The sequence below is a fragment of the Leptonychotes weddellii genome, chromosome 12 (genome assembly GCF_054177405.1).
Source record: "Leptonychotes weddellii isolate Sample4059 chromosome 12, ASM5417740v2, whole genome shotgun sequence".
Lineage (NCBI taxonomy): Eukaryota > Metazoa > Chordata > Mammalia > Carnivora > Phocidae > Leptonychotes > Leptonychotes weddellii.
Genome location: NC_138380.1, coordinates 53,080,867 through 53,097,689, shown reverse-complemented (window position 1 = coordinate 53,097,689; position 16,823 = coordinate 53,080,867). Strand labels below are relative to the sequence as shown.

The window sequence follows — 16,823 nt, the reverse complement described above, 5'->3', positions numbered from 1 at the left end:
TTCCATTGACACTATACTTCAATTTTTCATTGGAATATCCACTGCTTTGATGGTTCTATTTTTTTATAAGCATTTTGTACACAAAAATAATGAGAATTAACTTAATGAATAATTCTGAGCCAGATTTAGAGATAGCTATGACCTTTGCTTTTTCATTACCATACTGTTTGCAGTAAACAAACAACCCATGATGAATTGTATAGTGCATGCTTGCAATTATAATTTTGCACAAAATATGAGCACTTAGTGATGATTAAACTAGTAATGCTTTATTAAAACTTCAGGAAAATACCATTTAGGGAAAGTATTTTACAGCATAAGCTTTATTCATTTTTGAAGTGACCAAAAATAGATAATGTAAATATTAAGACAATAAAACCAACATGATGTAAAAATAAGCAAGGTTAATAGAACATAAACTATATCAACTCTTCATATATCTCTGGCATATTTCTCTAACTGAACATATTTATGTGAAAACAAGATCATCATTTCTAGAGAATGTCTGCTGTCTACTTACCACCTACAATAATCTTTCAGATAGAAAAATCATTTACAGCTTAACTTTACAATTTCTCAGGAAAAGGATTTGGCTATGTAAGGGTAGGATTGGCAAAGGTGCTCTATCTCAGGGTGAGGGGGAGAACATGAAACTATAGAGCCTGAGAAACAGAAAAAAATACATTTGAAGTACGTGCAAAAACTATTAACCAAATATGTTTTAGAATCTTTCAAGAGCTTTTAAGAGATCATCACAGGGTATTCAAATTATGCCATAAATCTGCATTTACCTGTATTAACCTGTGTTTCACATTTTATCTTACATCAACGAGGTGTGTGAGCTTATTATAAGTGCAATCCCACAGGAGTATCAAAACATAAACACAAGGAAAAAAGGAACTTGATGAGCCTAATATACTTTCTAGTTATATAAAATTGTCTACATATTATGAAAACATTTAAAAAGACATATTCTTTAAAATTATGTCATGCTTTGATGAATGGTAGAAGAGTAAGAATCATTAGTTAAAATATTTACTGAACACTTTAAAGGACTATTCACTCTCTTTATGTGTAGCTCACTTTATATGAGAAAAACACAAGGCTCGGAATTGAGGAAGAGGAAGAGTGGAGTGTAGTTAAGAATAGAAGGAGGAGGAAATGCACAGTCTAGTAGATCTTTGATGTAAGAACAGTGTGCCCTTGGGTATCTCATTAAGGTTCTCCACTCTCATTTTCTTTTTTATCTGCAAAATAGTGACAACAAAACCTGACATGTCCACCCCTGAACCTACCCTATGCACACCAGATTTAAGTTTTAAAAACAGGAGATCCAAAAAAGTCCTGATCAAATGCAACATTTTAAGAAGTTAACGCTGATAAATTACTCTATAAGTTTTTTTCCAAGTGAACAGTATTAATACTAAAATAATTCAAAATAGAAATGTGATATAGCAATCAAATGCTTTTTCTTTCTCTTGCAATGAAACTATACTAGCCTTCAGACCCCTGGTGTTTGGCATATAGTAGGCACTTAAGAAAAATTGATCAATAAAGGAAAGAAGGAATGTAAAATACATCTCTTGTGCTACCCAGACTGAAATCTGCTATATGGCTTAACAGTTAATAATATTACTTAAAGAATCCCAACTTAGATACTTGGCAGAACTTTCTACATTGTAATTCCAAGACTAACCATCAAATAGCTGCATTGTTTTTCCAGAACAGAAAACCTGCAACAAAATACAAAGAGGTGCCATGGTTAACAGACTCATAGTCTGGTCAGCCATATTTCCCACAAACCTAATTAAAGATTAATATTACTTTGCCATTATTAAATACCTTGCTTAAAAAACGCCAAGCAGAATTATTGCCCATGATAAAGCATATCTAAAGAAATATTTTACAGGCTAGGACAAAAAAAAAAAAAAAAAAGAAACTATAAGTACTACATTTATATTATTAATTTACTATTTTATAATAGTTTATAAGAAGTATTATTTCTTTTATTCATATATATTAATAGGCAGAGGCTTGAAATAAACTATAAAGTTGAATTGCCTCAGTTGAAGAATCAGGAGCAGCAGTGACACTTCCTTTTCTGACCCCCTCACCATCCACAGAAGCCCCTGACCAACCTGTCAGATTTTTCTCTAGAGCACAGTTTCAAAACTATGCCCTTTTATAATCCTTTTTATCTCACTCTTGTAGGAACAGCCTTTCTAATTCATGGAAAACTTTGATGAGGTTTGAATATTTCTCAGCAACTGCTATGTATCTGTTTCAATAATCCAGGACACATTTTTTATAAACTTCTGCCATTTTTAACAAACAGAATGGTTTTTAACATTTGGGGGGCACAAACCCTCAGGCAGTGTATGTCTCAATGAGTGAAGATAGGCGTGACATATTTCACAAGAAAAAGAAACTAGTGGAATATAAGAAGCCATGTAGAGGATCATAGGGGAAGGGAGGCAAAACTGAATGGGAAGTCATCAGAGAGGGAGACAAACCATGAGAGACTCTTAATTCTGGGAAACAAACTGAAGGTTGCTGGAGGGGAGGTGGGTGGGGGATGGGGTAACTGGGTCATGGGCATTAAGGAGAGCACGTGATGTGATGAGCACTGGGTGTTATAAGCAACTGATTAATTACTGAACACTTCATCTGAAACTAAAAAAAAAAGAAAGAAACCAGTGCACAGCATGCTGCATGTTAATGCCTAAAACTGGTCAGTGAACCTGAGGTTAAGAACCTTCCTTGGGTAGATCCTTCCTAATTGTCCAATTAACATTTTATTTCCTGCTCCTTGCTCCTTCCATGTCAGTTGTGATCTTATACCGGGGTCAGCAAACTATGGCCCTCAGAACAAATCAACGTTACTTCTTGTCTTTGAAACATGCCATTGGAACACGGCCAACCATTCATTTACAATTTGTCTGTGGCTGCTTTTGTACTACAATAGAGATGAGCACCCACAAAGCCCCTTTTATAAGAAAAATTATTTTATAATAATTTATAAAAAATATTTTGACACCTAGGCTTTAATTATACAATTTCTTAAATATTTTATTAACACTTGGTGTCTGAATTCAGGCAAAACACCAAGAACCCACTTTTCTGTATTTTTTTCACTAATTTATGTAAATGAGTTAAGAAAATAGATCCTAAATGAGCTAAAAGCTGTACAGAACTTTTGCTTTACTTTCTTACAAAGACTAACAAATATAAAATATTAAACATAAGAGATTTAAGTAAGCTATGTAAATATGAATATTAAGATATTTCATTTTAAAGGGCATACCAAAAAGGCATCATATATTCTACCATTCACTATAATTCTTATCTTTCCCAGGCTAGTAATTATCAGAGTGCTAGAAAGATTATTTATTTAACTACATTTCAAGTTGCTTGATGAGAAAACCCCAGCTAAGTGTTTGTATGAGTAATTTTAGAAAAGCCTGGATCTTCCACTGAGTACAAAATATTCATGTACTCATCTTAATTTAAATACAGGACCACATTTAATGTGAAAAGATTTCTAATTTCAAGAATTAAGTTCTATATTGTATAAAAGAGATTATATAGTAAGAGAAAGACTATACATTGAGATCCTGGTAACTCAAATATAAATGCTAATAAAACTACTGATTTTGAGCTAATCATGGAAAAACAATTGTTTCAAATTAGTCCCTATTTCTTAAAAAAAAAAAAAAGTAGTGTGCGTTAAGAATTTTCCACATTTATATTCATACGCTATTATTTTAAATTTCTTTGGCTACATTCCTAGTCTACTCAAAATGCACCATCTACATTATAAGTATAGGTCTGTAATAAATCTCTTCTTTAGAATAATGCATAATTCAAAATTCTACCCTGTGTTAAATTCTAATGAGGTTTTAAGTACTTCTAGATTTTAGCACATTAATGCATTATGAAATCACCAGAGCAAAGAGTAATCAATCTCGACCTTAGTTCACCTATACCTTGGTTTCTTCTTCCTCAACTAAGAATTATATTAAGATTGCACCAAGATGATTTAAAAATGAATAACAAGTGCTTGAAACAGATCAAGAAAAAAACTCTAGTAAATATTTGTAACCGGGTAGGCTTGTCAGTTTTATACTCTATTTGAAGCTCATGGTTAAACACTGAGGTTGGAAAAAATACAAGATATTCTTTATCTTGTAATTGGCTGAGTTAATGAATACAAAGCACTTAGAACAACACTGCCATATGGCAAGCAGTATACAGAGTCCACATCGTGACCATTAGACCATGACCATCATCCCCATCTTAGAAATAAACCACACGAGCAAAAAAAACCTCACCTATATATAAGCTTCCTCTCTGGGCATGAAGTACTTGAAGATGAAAGTGATTTGAAATATATGCTTCTGGGTATTTAGAGGGTAAACCTTTCCATTATTCAGGAAAGATTTTATCGTAAGACACCCAGAGAATTAAAAACTTCTCTATGCAACAATTTTGAGACATAAGTCAGTAAAAATCCAAGGCCAGAAAAGTGTAGCACAGAAATCTATGGATATGTGTGAAATGAGTAGAGATTTTGAACCACATCTAAGTTTTCCACAAAACTATCACATTATGCTTTTAGACTCAAATATGGCTCTGTAAAATTATTAGTATGCAGTCATAAAATAAATATCATGCACAATTTCTACCAGAGTCATCACAACACTTGGAAAACAGGCAAGTTAGGATCAAATGGGATATAATCATGATGATACTAATAGTAACAACAATAAGTAAATTTATTTTTAAAGATTTTATTTATTTATTTGACAGAGAGAGACACGGCGAGAGAGGGAACACAAGCAGGGGGAGTGGGAGAGGGAGAAGCAGGCTTCCTGCTGAGCAGGGAGCCAGATGTGGGGCTCGATCCCAGAACCCTGGGATCATGACCTGAGCCGAAGGCAGTCACTTAACGACTGAGCCACCCAGGCACCCCAACAATAAGTAAATTCTAAACAGATACAATTAGGGCCACCCGGGTGGCTCAGTCAGTTAAGTGTCCAATTCTTATTTCAGCTCAGGTCATGATCTCAGGGTTGTCAGTCAGATTGAGCCCATACTGGGCTCCAAGCTCAGTGGGGAGTCTACTTAAGATTTCCTCTCTCTCCCTCTGCCCCTCCCCACCCTTCTCTCTCCCCCTCTAAAAAAAAAAAAAAGTTATGCAATTAAAGATACTAAGAATTATTTCTAAAATCCCCAGTCCTATAAAAAACTTACTAAACCTCTGTGGTTCTCTAACTGCAAAATGTAAAGAAGAAAATAAAGGAAATTCTACTGAGGTGCGGTACCTTCCTCCTCATACCCAAGCCGTAAGTCTGAGGCCTCAGTTTCCTCATGTGTAAATTTCTGTGTGAAGCCATTCTCCAAACAGTGTCACTGACATGTGTTCTCCATTCTGTGACAAAAGGGCATCATAGTCTACTAAGTGTAGGAAATGCTGGGTTAAACTGGCTTCTTTGTAGTAGTTGCCTGACTACTCAGAATCTTTTATAAGTCAGTATAAATCATGAGTCTTCATCAGTTTAATACAGTAACATACTTTTTCAAATAAATTTAACCATGTAGTCATTAACTCTTTCGGGGGGTCTGGGGGGAATACTGGGAATCCATGCCTTCGATTATTTCACATGCGTTTCTAATATATTATGTCATTTGAGCCACACAACCATGAAGAAGGAAGAACAACTAAGCGTCCTATTAGAGATAAAGAAATTTAAACTCAAAGAGATAACGCAAGCAGCAAATAGTGTGATTTACCTTTAGATGAACTGAATCTCAATCTAGCAGTGTTATTTTATGAACTGAGACAAAATTCCTGATCTTAAGGAGAATGTCAACCTGGAAGTGGAAGAAATGAATGTCTCTTCCAAGTATGACATTCTATTGTACTGTATACGACAGCCACAGTGCTGCTTACCGGCTAACAGAACAACTTAAGCTTTTGGAAACACACTTTGTAAGTTAAGCCAAAACGTGGAGACACTCCATGTTATTAAAGTACCAAGTATTTGATATTTGATATTCCTGGAACTTTCTGTAATATCTAGATTCAAAGTTCTCTTCAGAGAGACTTCTGGCTGGAAGACAAAGGTAAAATAAAGCTTTTCAAACATAAGTAACGTTTCTGAAAGGACAATCAGCTGCTAGTTCTTCATTTAAATCTTCATGAGAGGCTCTTTAAAATTCTTAAATTAGTAACTGCACATTTGCTTTAAGAGTCAAAATGCATTATGCCCAGGACCCATTTTAAATTACAGAAACACAGATAGTCATGTATTCAGTTCCTTATGTGAGAGGCCTGGCCTCAACACCAAAACTTTTCCTGAGAAATCTCATTATGGTGTAATTTTCAACCCAGAGAAAATGATTCTTATTTTGTTAAGGCACATCCCCACCCCCAGACATGTACACACACCTCATTATGAATTTTGGGAACTTTAAGAAAATATGAAGTATTGGGGAAATCTTTTCACCAAGATCATGACATATAAAACATGATTGCTCAGATCTGAAGTACTTTATCACACTGTTAATATCCAGTTAATCTGGGTACCAGCGTATTTTTAATTCTGTTATTATATTTAAAAATACATATATCGCCCTTTTAAAATCCCTTAATTATGCCACTAAACTTCATTATGGTTTGACTCAAATTGTTGTTGCTTCATCTGCAAGGATTTAAAAACAAAACAACTATAGTATCCTAAGGTTTTTATTAAAGTTACACTCACACTCTAAACAAATCATGATTTTAAACTATGGTATTAAATTCTAATAATTTTGACATTTCATTCTCCAACTCCTTGTTGTCACTAATATACAGTATTTTGTTTCAAGCATTTTCTAACAATAAGCTGTAAATGTTCCTTACCACTATTACATGTTGATGTATTAATTTTCTATTTGTTGCCATAATAAATGACCACAAAGTCAGTGGCTTAAAACAATACAAATTTATTATTTTATAGTTCTATTGGTCAGAACTGATACAGATCTCATTAAGCTAAAGGCTCTAGGGGAGAATCCGTTTTCCTGCCTTTTACAGCTTCTAGAAGTTAGCCATGTTCTTTGGCTTCAAAGCCAACAATAGGTGGTCACATCTTTCTCATTTCACATCTCTTTGATCCTTCTGTGTCCCTCTTCCACTTTTAAGCACCATTATGAATACACAGGGCCTACTCAGATTATACAGGATAATCTGCCTATTTTAAGATCAGCTGACTAGCAACCTTATTTGCATCTGCAACGTTAATTTCCTTTTGCCATGTTAGGGAACATATGTGCAGGTTCTAGGACTTAGGGCCTGGACATTTTTGGGGGGCCATTATTCTTGTCACCAAGGTGGCTACAAGCTTATACTTTATATGCTGTCAGTTGGTATCTGCTTATCATCAAAGGCATTTCTATATAGAGAACGTTTAGTAGATAAAGACTTCAAATAACAAGTAAAATAGCACACGCTTTGTACTAAAACTTGAGGACAAAAGCCTTAAGCAACTTAGCATCTTACGCATAAGTTACCATTTTAGAAACTTTGATAGAATCCAATGAACTTTACACTCATCACATTTGAAATCGAAAAACTGGGATGATGTAACAAGACCCCACCCTTTGCCATAAAGAGGCAACCCCCTGGTTTTCAGAAAAGCATTCCACATGCCTCTCATCTATCTCCTTATAAACACCCAAGGATTCACCCTTAAATCCAACCTTCTATCAGTAGCCTGATGTAAGTATGTGTGGTCACAACAACACTCTAACTTCATAATCACACATGCTTGCATTCTGTGCTGTCTCTACCAAGCATGGCCTTCATACGACTGATGCCATTTATGTAAGAGTGGCTTAATTATCTGCACTCAGGAATCAAACAACAGAACTTCCCTTCCGAAAAAAATATGAATTTCCCCTACTTAAACCCAGTTGTACTCTAAGCTCCTTGATGGTCGGAACATGTCTGCCTTATTTCAGTGCCTTCCACCAATCCCAGCATGTAGTACAGACCCAAAAAAGTGTTGTTCAAAGAGGAAATGAAGGCATAGTACCATAGTAACTCCAGCCTTCTACCATTTTGGTCTTTACTTGCCTAATAAAATCTCCTATTACTCTCATTATATAAGTTTTGCTTTAGTTAAAAATCCAACATATGGTCATATTTTACAAATTTTTATTTACTGCCAATTATGTGCAAGGCTTGTCACACCTTTCAATTAACACAATGGCGATTTAGTTCCTGCCTTCATTCAGGTAACTGTGGTCTTTCAGATTTTTCGATCTTACTGTATTTGATGCTGATATCCACTCCATGAAGCATTTCTCAATCCCCTCACGCAGAAAGGATCAGTCTCTTCTAGTCCTTAATACTGTCTGCTCCACTTGCCATTTATTCTACCTCATGTAGCACTTATTTACATACACATTGTATCTCCCCCAATGCAATTTCTTATACAACCCCTTTGAAGTTATTTTTACACATACACAACACTCTCAGCATAGTTGGACATACATACCATTTTCCCTTAAAAATATAATATCCACAAAAACTTGGGAGGAATATGTTTTATACTCTGAAATTGTAATTCTCATTTTCATTGAATGTAATTCTTTTTTCTTTATCAACAGTGAAATATTTATGAATTCCTGGTCAATAGAAAATATTTAGAGTGGGATTATAAAGTAAAACTGGGGTACTATGGGTAGATATACAGTAATTATTATTCTGCAGATAGAGAATATTCATTTCAATTATCTCTGTATCCTAAAGAAGTTAAAAAAACTAAGTTCTTCTCCAAGAGATAACCATTATATTCTATTCTTCCTAAAGATGTGTTAGCAATGACAGACATATGCAGCAATCATTATACAGTCGACCTTTCAACAATGTGGGGGTTAGGGTACCAAACTCCCGCCTAGTTGAAAATCTGTGTATAACTTTTGATTCCCCAAAAACTTTACTAATAGCCTACTCTTGACCAGAAGCCTTACTTATAATAAACAGTCAATTAATGCATATTATTTATGTCATATGTACTATATACTGTATTCTTACAATAAAGCTAGAGAAAAGAAAATATTAAGAAAATCCTAAGAAAGAAGAAATACATTTGCAGTACTGTATCTATTGAAAAAAATCTGCATATAAGTGGATCCACAAAGTTCAAACCCATGTTGTTCAACAGTCAGCTGTACCAACAATAATTTAGTCCCATCACACTTCCCATCACAAGGAAGGGAGCAGGGGCAGTACAAAACAGTTACAAATAGAATTCAAAAAACCCTGCAAGATGTATATGTTACATGCAAATCTCTAAGTTTTTCTATAAAGCTTATGAAGGTGTTTTCTGTAATATTTTATGGTATTAATACAAAAAGGGCACAAAAATTTTGCATGTGCATGATAATAAAGGGTGGCCCTTCTTAGAGTATGTTCTTTGAATCTAAAAAACCTTACATGGGCGCCTGGGTGGCTCAGTTGGTTAACCGACTGCCTTCGGCTCAGGTCATGATCCTGGAGTCCCTGGATCGAGTCCCGCATCGGGCTCCCTGCTCGGCAGGGAGTCTGCTTCTCCCTCTGACCCTCCCCCCTCTCATGTACTCACTCTCTCTCTCTCATTCTCTCTCTCTCAAATAAATAAAATCTTTTAAAAAATAAAAAAAAATAAAAAACCTTACATGAGATGACAATAGATGTGTGACCCAGATGAAGCAGACTGCCCAAGAGAACGTGGCCAGCTACCGAGTGAAGTAGGATTTGATCTACAAATGACTGTCAGCTCTTTTTCTAACCCTTCTAATAAGTAACAACACTGTCGCCTCAGGAGAAGGCAGTGAGGCGAACCTGTGAGTAGAGACAGGTCTGTGGTTGTTGTTGTTGTTTTTAATTTTCTTGCCAACCAATATTTCAAAAATGTTCTTTAAGGCTTTCTTAAATAAACAAGCCTGCCAAATACAATAAAAACTTAATTGATATCCTACAGTGAAACAAGTGGATAAGCAATAACTACATCCAAAATGTATCACTTCATGCCCAGGAGAAAACAATTTTATGTGGTAAACAAAAATAAAGCCCTCTCAGTGAAGTTTCTGAAACATCTTAAGGTACCCTTCAGACCTGAAGCAATTGGTATCCAGAAAAATGAATACTGTGTTAAGGATCAGTAAAGCCTCAAATTTAATTTTAAAGTTTACTCTTTACAAGTTTGAAAATTTCTTCCATTTTATCTCCTTTATACTTTATCTTCAGAAAGGAAGGAAACTAATCTCGAAGCAGCCCTGCTGTTACCACAAGCAGCATTTTCTAAGAGTCATTATGACTGTGATAACATTACTGTAAGCAAAGGCAAATCAAAAGCAAACCCAAATCATAATTTCATATACACACAACAAAATCAGATTTTAGAAAAACAAACATGGGCTTTTAAAAAAATTAGGTCTACATATGTTTGTTTCACCACGTCACCGCGAACCAAGTCATTGGTGATTTGCAAGGAACTGGGTTGACTCAGATACACCTGGGATGGATTCCAGTGTTAAAAAACAAACAAACAAACAAACAAAACCACACAGGCCTCCAATGCAGTCACCTTATGCTCTGCCAAGTCAACAAACCAGGGCTTAATATCTAACCTACTTGCAATCTCAACCTCCCACAGAAACATAGTCTTAAGGGGTCAGTCAGGATTTTTCTTTTCAGCACCAATGAGGTGATCTGTCATAGGGGCCCTCTCCATTCCCCAAAGGATGATGAGGTCATCTATCTAGTAAGATCTCTTTGATTCCCCTAAAAGAAGGTGACCTTGCTTGAAACAATCTTTCTTTTCCTTTGCTAACTGTCCTGTCCCATAAAATCCTTCCATTTTGTACAACTCCTCAAAGTTCCCCTTTACTTGCTAGATTGGCTGCTAATTTATAAACTGATTAATAAAACCAACTAGATCTTCAAAATTTACTTGAGTTTTTATTATTAGCCACTAAAAATCTCTATTTTAATGCTTTTCAGTGAGTCTATGAGGTGGTGAATTTGAAACATCTGCATTCTATCTTGCTACAGCATAGACAGACAGACCAAGGCCATGATAATATTATGGAATGCCGTATCTACAAGAGCATTCTGCAGGGAATGCACAGGAAACATGCAGATACCCCTTCGATGCCAGTGCCAGTGATTTCTCACTAACGTCAGAGAAGCCGTGATAATAAACATGATGTCATCATATGTACAGGTGGTGTGTTCAGTATTGAGAGTATCAAGACCCTTTTCTAGTATTGTTCATTTCTTCAAAATTTAGCATTCAAGTGACATTTTTATTTAAAAAGACAGTATGTAGTAACTCTATTAGCTGAAATAGTTCCTTAGGAGATCAGCAAATACACATCTATTTAATCAGTTAGCCTTTTAACAGAAACATCAAGTATTAATAGAAGCTCATTTCACCTCGTCGGGACATTCTACATACAATGAAACTAGTGTGATTTGATATGGTCAGAGTGCTTTTTGAGCCATCATTACTTAAAAACCTTTTATAGTTGAATAAAGATTTTAATTAAATGAGCAAAAGGACTTTTTAACGAAAATTTTATCAAAAACTGTACTGTACAATTTCAACATAATACTTAAGAAACTAGGATTTACTTAATTTACTTAGTAGTATTATTTCCCCTCAATTTGGGGATAATCAGCAACTTCCTTTGTACTTTAGAATTTTTAAAACTTACTTTAACTATTAAAACAAACACCTCTCTGTCTTATTAAGGAGGGTATTATTAGGATTAATAGGATGGCTATTCAGTGGAAGATGCAGAAGAGATCCTGGTGACAAATCACCAGGTGGAGGATGCTAAATGTTATGACTGAACCTGAATGAATCCCTTGTCACCTTGAAAGTTTTTAAATTTTAAATTGCTTTTAAGTTGCTCTGTCCACCTCACATTAAAGGCTCTGACTTGATGTGAGCAGGTGCGTGGCCTGCCTCCTCCTACTCATAATGCAGTGAGCCCAAATTAAACAGAAACAGAACTCAAGGTTTTCATTTCCAGGAATCTAATGTAAACACATTATTGAGCCCTGGTTAAGTTTTATGGACTTGATTCCCCACGTGAATTGTATGTGGAATTATATGTTGAATGTAAAGGGATGCTTTTATATATCATGTCCAAGTATTAAGAGTAACAAGATTAAACTTTTGCCATATCAGAGTAAAAATGTGTGCCTATTAAATATATTATCAATGATAAATTAATTTCTTCTTTGATTTGTCAACCAGTTTAAAACTGGAGATTACGTTTGAGATCTTTTTGTTCTCGAGACTTTATAGCAAAACATAATAGTCTTTTTAATGTAGTTATCTTTGATTAAAGCTTTTCTATATTAATATTTTACCAATGATTCTTATGAATTTGAAAAAGGTTATTGCATTTGAATACTAATGCAGTGCTGCTTTGGGTGCACTGTCCTATTTATGTCTTCTACCAAACCATGGGCCAGCTATCACCATCGTACATATTCTACATATATCAATTGTCCTCTCATTTTAGTCCTGCAAAAATTCCTGCAAATCATATTCCTGCAATTTCCAACCAAGTGATGAGTGGACTCACTTCACTGAACAGGCTATAGACCAGTTCAAACATTGCTGAATCTAATGTGGTGAGTCACATGACAAGTTGCTTTACTAGCTATGTACTATAAAAACACAATGATAAATTGAGGAAAATTACAATAAACAAATGAACAAAAATGGGTCATTTAACCTCCGTTAGTTTGAAAAGCAATAGTCTCCAGGATACGGGAGAGACATAAGAGGACGTCAAGGGGAGGGGACAGCATAAATAAAAATGATTAAGGTCAATATAGTTCCTGTATAAATTTCTTTCTTTTTTTTTTAAGATTTTATTTATTTATTTGACAGAGAGAGAGATAGTGAGAGCAGGAACACAAGCAGGGGGAGTGGGAGTGGGAGTGGGAGAGGGAGAAGCAGGCTTCCTGCCAAGCAGGGAGCCCGATGTGGGACTCGATCCCAGGACCCTGGGATCATGACCTGAGCCGAAGGCAGACGCTTAACGACTGAGCCACCCAGGCGCCCGATCCTGTATAAATTTCTTAAAAAATTAAACCACTGTTTATAAATTAAGCAAACAGAAATGAAGCTAAACTCTGCATATTCTTACTAAGATACTGAGAAGGAAAAACTAATCACTATCTAATTATGCTATCTGGAACTTAAGAAGTGTGTCTGGGTTAGTTTATTAGAGCACTGGCCAAGGTTCAGACTTAAAAATAGGCCTAGGGTCAACACTCATTCTTGTTTTATCTCACTCACTTTATCTCCATGACTGTCACTGCTAGGAGTTAGACAGCTTTTGGCCAGTTTTGTCCACACGTGTACTATGCAGCCAATTTCTGTGTCTAGGACAGACATTGGCAACTCTGTTAAAGGCAGTGCCAAGGGTTTCACATCCTTTCTTGTGGCTTGCATAAGTGAAGGGAAGAAAATCTAAATATGCTCCTAGGCTCAAGAATCAGGTGCACAAGTTTGGACCACACAGAATCCTTCCTCGGGTGACCTCTGTACCTTCACTTGATTTTCCCCACTCCATCCTCTCCCTCAGAGACCAGATGCTGGGATGTTATTGGTGGCATCCTGGATGATCATAGAGTCACTAAAAGGTACAGCATTACTTAAGAATGCATTCATAAAATGATAGGTCTACATCTAAGAAAATTCTATAACCTGTCATGTGGAATATTTTTGCTGCCATCAAAAGATGGAAGTTCTACAGTAAGAAATCCAGTTTATGTCAAATGATCATAATAGTGTTTTGTTGTTGTTGTTTTTACTTTTGGGGAGGGTCCCAGAACCCTAAGAATCTGATGAAAGCTGTGGGTCTTCTTGTAGAAAAGTGCTTGCATAAATAGACACAGAATTTTCCATATAATTTTAGGGAGCTCATAGATCCCCCGAAATGAGTACAACCAACAGAGTTAAGAAACTCTCATCTAATCCAAACCTTTAATTTTACAAATGGCAGAATAAACCTCCAAAGGGGTGACGTCTTCTGCCTAACACAACACAGCAAGTTAACAGCAAAGACAAGTTTTCACTCCAAATCCAATGCCCTCAGAGACTCAAATTAATTCTCTTGATCACAAAGACTTCAAAGCAAGTCACAGGAAGCTTCTGAGAAAGAGAAGAAATAATTCTAGTGCTTTTTGAGGCACGGGGAAATCTCTCAGAGCACAAATGTTGTTCCCCCACCCCCACCCTCCAGCGGAGCCAAGAAGTGCGATTTGTAAGCATGTTCTTGTTATTCTGATTTGGAGACACAGTCATGAGGAAGATAAGGAACTAGAATTAAAGGAAGTACTTGGAAGGACATCTAAGAGTTGAGAGAAGGTTCTCACATGGAAACAATATGTTCTGCAACAAGTCAGCATTCGGATAAAACCAAGTCATATGAACAGTCATTATAGTAACAAGATAATATTAATTAAATTTCTAAAACAGAACACATGTGTGAGCTTCCCTTCTACATGTTCCCTTTCCCCCAGCGCCTTTTCTAGTCAACACTGCCTTCATTTCTCTTTCCACCTCTATTTACTTTCAATTCATTCACCAAGCTGCTTTCTTTGAAAGTGATCTTTCTATAAAGCAATCACTCTCTGGCTAGAATACCGTCAGTGACTACCCATTACCTACAAACTTCCTTTGAAAGTGTTATGGGATTTCAAAAATATTTGCAACATGTCATATGATAAACACTTGACTCTTTTGTATGATTGAATACAAAAAAAGAATACTTTTTTAACATCACTAGATTAGCAGAGACTGTAGAACAAAAGTTACCTCATATGGTCTTCATACTCATTTTATATGTAAAAATAAAAAAAAATAAAGTGTTCCTCTCATGGAAAAAGGATGGATGCAACTGTATTGCTATATACATACTATTTAAGAAAAAAGATTTAGAGCATATTGCATATTAAAATGTAGACTCAACTTCTATTCTGTTACATAATGAAAAACAGATTTAAAAAATACTATTATGGGGCGCTTGGGTGGCTCAGTCGTTAAGCGTCTGCCTTCGGCTCAGGTCCTGATCCCAGGGTCCTGGGATCGAGCCCCACATCGGGCTCTCTGCTCAGCGGGAAGCCTGCTTCTCCCTCTCCTACTCCCTCTGCTTGTGTTCCCTCTCTTGCTGTGTTTCTCTCTGTCAAATAAATAAATAAAATCTTTAAAAAAAATACTATTATACCCTGAAATTTGAATTTTCATATTTTGAGCTTAAGAAATCAGCAGGTTTATTTTTTATGGTGCTCTGTTTTATGCTTAAAAGTTAAGAAAAAAGAGAAAATATTCTAGACTACCATTTGCAAGGACGTCTCCATAGTGACATAAATCCCAGAAATACATTCATGTATGCCAGGGGTTTTAGAATCACCAAATAGGTAATGCTGATATATCAGCATGGTACCCAAGGTCCTTTTGAACACTGCCTCATTTCTGGGCCCTTTATTCTACTTCTATCACCTAATTTGCAGTCCCCCAGGCCCCATGTCCTTGGCCACACTTTTTTTTTCTTCCTGTAATGTCCCTCTGATTTTCCTTTTTGTAAATGTTGATACTTCTATTCATTGTTCATACCACCGAGTAGGCTCATCTATTCTCCGAAACACCTCCTTTTTGCCATCCATCCAGTTCATGTATGACACATGATTATCCCCAGATAAATTTTCCCTTCTAAACTCTTAAGTTCTAGGTAGGAGGAAGCCCGATACCAAACACGGGATGGGGGAAATGCATATGTATGACATTTACAAAAGCACAGTTAATTCAGGAAAATAACTCAAGCAATTGGAAAGCAGGTAGAGGTAAAATAGGTATAGTTGAAAATCTCCGTTATAACATGGTTTTTATCTCACGATACGCCATTATTCTCTCCTGAAGGAGGTTTGTTGGTTCTGTATAAAACATACTACATGAACTTCACACATTACGACTGAATCTACAGCAGCACAGAGTAATCTGGAATATTAACGTGACAGCCCAAAATCTTACTTTTCAAAAATCTGTGGGAGTGGGATAATGCTCTTAAAACAGTGTGTTTCTCCTTTACATTCATTTGTGTCTGTGTCAGATATTGTTAGCTGTCCACTGAAGATTTTCTCCTTCCTTCTAACAGTAAAGTATAGCCAAGACATGGCTGCTGGCTAACCGTGTTTCCTAGCTTCCTTTGGTACATGCTGGGCCACGCGATTCAACCCTCATTGCTAATGGAGTGCAAGCAAAAATGTGAGCAACTTCTATTTGACTAGTTTAAGAGGAAATCTTTGGCCAAAGGCTTATGTTCTTTTCTTTCCACTTTTATTTATAGTGGTGGCAACCAGTGACTTTGGAAGTTACACATTAAAAATGCCAGAGGCATGACCTGCATGAAACAGAGCTGCTAAAAAGACCCAGATGATATATCTGGACTGTTACCCAAGACACAAATAAACTTCTATCTTGTTTGAGCCACTGCTTCAGGATGTCTTTGTTAGAGGAGCTTAGTCCTTTACCTTAACTAACACAGTATCAGGAACTAGAAGACTACAAATCTTTGTATATTCCTATATATATTATATTTTTACCCAATTTAAATAAATCCTCAAAGCAGAACTTTTAAAATTATCAAATATTAATATTTATAATGAGAAACTCATTTTCTGAAGTATAAAGCCTTGGAGAGGTAATTTTGGAAAGCCTGAAATAAAAAAAAGTTAGCTTTGTATCTACATTTATAAATGATTT

General features: G+C 35.8%; 1 protein-coding gene across 5 annotated transcripts in view; it reads right to left on the bottom strand.

Moving 5' to 3' along the window:
- The window catches only part of CRPPA (CDP-L-ribitol pyrophosphorylase A), a 278,958-nt gene that overhangs the window by 36,143 nt on the left and 225,992 nt on the right, over window positions 1–16,823 (bottom strand). The gene's annotated exons all lie outside the window — the stretch shown is intronic.